Source organism: Helianthus annuus, chromosome 8 (assembly GCF_002127325.2).
Source record: "Helianthus annuus cultivar XRQ/B chromosome 8, HanXRQr2.0-SUNRISE, whole genome shotgun sequence".
Classification (NCBI taxonomy): Eukaryota; Viridiplantae; Streptophyta; class Magnoliopsida; order Asterales; family Asteraceae; genus Helianthus; species Helianthus annuus.
Genome location: NC_035440.2, coordinates 135,937,954 through 135,941,754, shown reverse-complemented (window position 1 = coordinate 135,941,754; position 3,801 = coordinate 135,937,954). Strand labels below are relative to the sequence as shown.

Here is a 3,801-nt window from a genome sequence, read left to right as displayed (position 1 = left end):
TCCTCTTGGAAGAGGTGGGTGAGGCTGGCCACTAGGACACCCCAAGGGGTACTGATCAATCATCAAAGATTGATTGAAGTTTTTGTGCCTTGAACCTTTGAATACCTTAGATAGATGCTGATTTCCCTACACAGCTGAAACGTTCGGCTCTAGGCGAAGCTGATCAGTCAGTAAAATATGGCGCTTTGGTTTTTGGTGTGATCTATTGTTGTTCATTGTTGAAGTGGTTTTATGGATTTTGGAGACATAGATTGATGTCGTATGTGAGGATGCTATTTGGCTGTCATCCTCATTACCATCATGGCGTCCAAAATAGCATTTACACTAGGATTGGTCTCTTCTTCTCATCCAAACCTTCTTCAAGCAAAGCACACAAAATGACATATCACTGTCATTAGTCTCACTATGTCAAAAAAGGCCTACTGCCACACGAAAAATGTGTGACCATACGCCTTTCGCCACACTTTTTTTTCCAGCTCAAGTGTGACTAAAGGTCAAGTCATCGTAGGCATCATACGGCCACATTCACTTATGTGTGGCCATAGCAACTTAAACTGTGGATAAAAGGTCTTGTTGAAATCAATCATTTTGTCAAATAAGTGTGGCTAAACGAGTAGCAACAACCACATGAATTTACTATATGTGTGGCCATTTCTATTATACAGTCACCAATAAGTTTGTTTTAGCCACATTAATTTTAAAATACTGTGACAAAAAAAGGTTGTTGTAATCAAGAAAATGGTCCATTAAGTGTGGCTAAATGGTATCAATGGTCACATGAATTTATTGTAACTGTAGCCGTCTGTATTATATAGCCACATGAATTCACTGTAAGTGTGACTGTTTCTGTTATATAGTCACTAAAATGTTTGTTTTAACCACATAAATTTTTAAAAAGTGTGGCAAAAAGGTTGTTGTAAGTAAGAAAATGATCCATTAAGTGTGACTAAAGGTATCGATGGCCACATTAATTTATTTTAAGTGTGGCAGTTTCTATTGTATAGTCACATGAGTTTACCATAAGTGTGTCTGTTTCTATTATATAGTCACTAAAAAGTTTGTTTTAGTCACATGAATTTTAAAAAAATGTGACAGAAAGGTTGTTGTAATTAAGAAAATGGCCCATTAAGTGTGACAAAATGGTATCAACAGTCACGAATTTACTGTAAGTGTGGCCGTTTCTATTGTATAGTCACATGAGTTTACCATAAGTGTGTCTGTTTCTATTATATAGTCACTAAAAAGTTTGTTTTAGCCACATGAATTTTAAAATGTGACAGAAAGGTTGTTGTAATTAAGAAAATGACCCATTAAGTGTGACAAAATGATATCAACAGTCACGAATTTACTGTAAGTGTGGCCGTTTCTATTTTATAGTCACATATATTGTTGTGGCTATGTGGCCATTTTCGTGTAATTAGCAATTTTATTTTCAATTTTTCGTAGAATTAAAACAATAGCAAAGATGAACAAACCTAAAAAACAAAATTAATAATATTAACAATAGTAAACCAAAATCCAGACATAAATTGTCAATTTGAATACTAAATACATAAACTTGCATCAATCCTAGCAGCATTAGCAACAACACCACTTTTTGTCTCAACATACATCACTCCTGGAAGCACTTGCAACGTAACCTTCTCTCATTTCTTGAAAAACTTTTTCTGTTTTCATTTTGGCCATTAGCTGGCCCTTTTTTTAGTGTGGGTTTAAAAGGGTCGTACGGGGTTGGCATGGGGGAAAACATCTATTGACGTGCATGAAAGTTGATCCAGTTCGAGCAATGCATGTGGTTGAAGATGATGAATCCTCAGATCCAGGTGACGCTAACCCGAACCCTTCTGCAGGAGTGCAGGACAACCTAGATCCACTGATGATCGGCAGAAGAAGTTGGATTTAGAGCTGAATTCATCATGGTCTCCGATCAAAGCTTCTTCATCCCCAAATGAAGGTGAAGAAAACTCCACGCCTTTGAAATACATATCTTTGAAAAAGTTGATATCTAAAGCATCATCGCTATCACCTACACCTACGATTCTCTCAAAAGATGAGGCTGACAGAAGAATCAATGTAGAGGCAGGCGGTCAGAGATTGAAGAAAACCAGGCCTAGATGGAACATTGATAAGAAGGAAGAAAGACCTAGCTTTTCGATCCAGCTATCGCGTAAGGAAATTGAGGAGGATTTCATTGCTATAACAATGAAAGACTCCTCCAAGAAAGCCTAATAAGCCGCCTCGAAGTCTTCAGTTGAAACTAGATGTCTGCAATCGCTGATCGATGCATATTTTGCAAACTTTGCAGGACAAGTAACACCCTGTTTCAACCAAAAGTACCATATTCAGTATTTATAACAAAAAGAACAAAACAGGAAATTGATGTGTGAGAGAGTTTGTTAGTTCCTCAATTGCTGCCTTTTCTTCATCACGGCAGTCAATCATGATTAAATTGCAAGTAATCCTCCTAGAGCTTGAATATTAATTTTATATCAGGATGAGGATATCTTGATTTTAACATGTCTACAACAACCACCATACCTCTATCCCAGTGGATAGAGGGGTGAAATAGTATAATAACATGGTGAAACAGTATAATAGTAACAAATTAATTAAATTATTTAGAACTAGAAGTTGTGTCTCTCTTATTTGTTTTACATAAAAACCCTTATTAATCAAGTAAACATTTCATAAATTCATAATCCTGTTGGTTGTTTTTCCATACGAGTCTGCTACTGACACTAACTTTGACCAGTTTCAACCCATAACTTTTAAAAATTAGCAAGTTGACGATGAACAAAAACCACTAGGTGCCAAACAGTTGAGTATTTTAACAGAATTATAAAGATACTTTTTGTTGGATTTTTATTTCTCCTAATCTGAATAACTCAACATCAAAATAACTTGATTTTAACAAGTATGGTTAATATTATCAGAAAATTAACCAAGTATGAAATAAATGTGCATGTTAATACTCAAAATACATATTCATAATCTAAAAAAAGAATAAAACATAACGATATGAACATTTTGATTTGACCATACCTATTAAGAATCAACATGTTACGATCCGATCCACACAGACGAAAGAGAGATCCATGTATACAATGTGCGACTGATGGCTAACACAAAATTCAAATAAAAAAATGATCAGAACACGTTCAACCCAGATAATCCATAGATCAATGGCTTTTAAAAACAATCAATGTATAATGAAACAACTTACAAAAACAGCGAATCAGATCTCTCGATCATCTTGCCCTGAGGTTACTGTGTTAGAGCAGGGTTCAACAATTTTAGGAAAAGGTTTATGTGGTGGTTTTCCACTGCTATAGCCGTCGTTTGCTTGTGGCGATTTCGCCATCGTCACCGTCAGAGCCGGTATTAGGGTTCGAGAGGAGAAGGCACAATTGTAGCCGCCGCATAGGTGAGAAGAGGGTTGCCGTCGGTTAGGTGAGAAGTGGAGGTTGTCGCCGTGAGATTTGCCGCCGTGAGTTTTGCTGCGTGCGTTAGGGTTCGAGGGGAGAGGAAGAGTTTGGGGGGAAGGAAGTTCGTGACTGTGTATATATTTACAGTTTGATTTTTTTATTAGAAGTTTTTTTAGGGAATTTCACCAAAATTCCTAAAATAATGAGTATTTGATTTTTTTTTATTTGTTGCTTCATCAAAAAATATGAACCGCAATACCGCATCATCAATAAATAAATTGGTGCTGGTATTTGATGGAAAATTGATTTGGATGTGCGGTTCTTTATTGAACCGCAACATCATAAGGGTGGAGGGAGTGATCAATCACTAGTGAGT

The 3,801-nt window shown here is 36.3% G+C and overlaps 1 long non-coding RNA gene across 1 annotated transcript; it reads right to left on the bottom strand.

The window, feature by feature from the left end:
• Positions 1-1,472: 1,472 nt before the first annotated feature.
• Positions 1,473-3,570, bottom strand: LOC110873834. The gene is made up of 3 exons (XR_002555502.2): positions 3,224-3,570; positions 3,043-3,119; positions 1,473-2,318 (listed from the first exon to the last, which is right to left on the bottom strand). It is a non-coding gene; the product is annotated as an uncharacterized LOC110873834 (long non-coding RNA).
• Between the last annotated feature and the right edge of the window lie 231 nt (positions 3,571-3,801).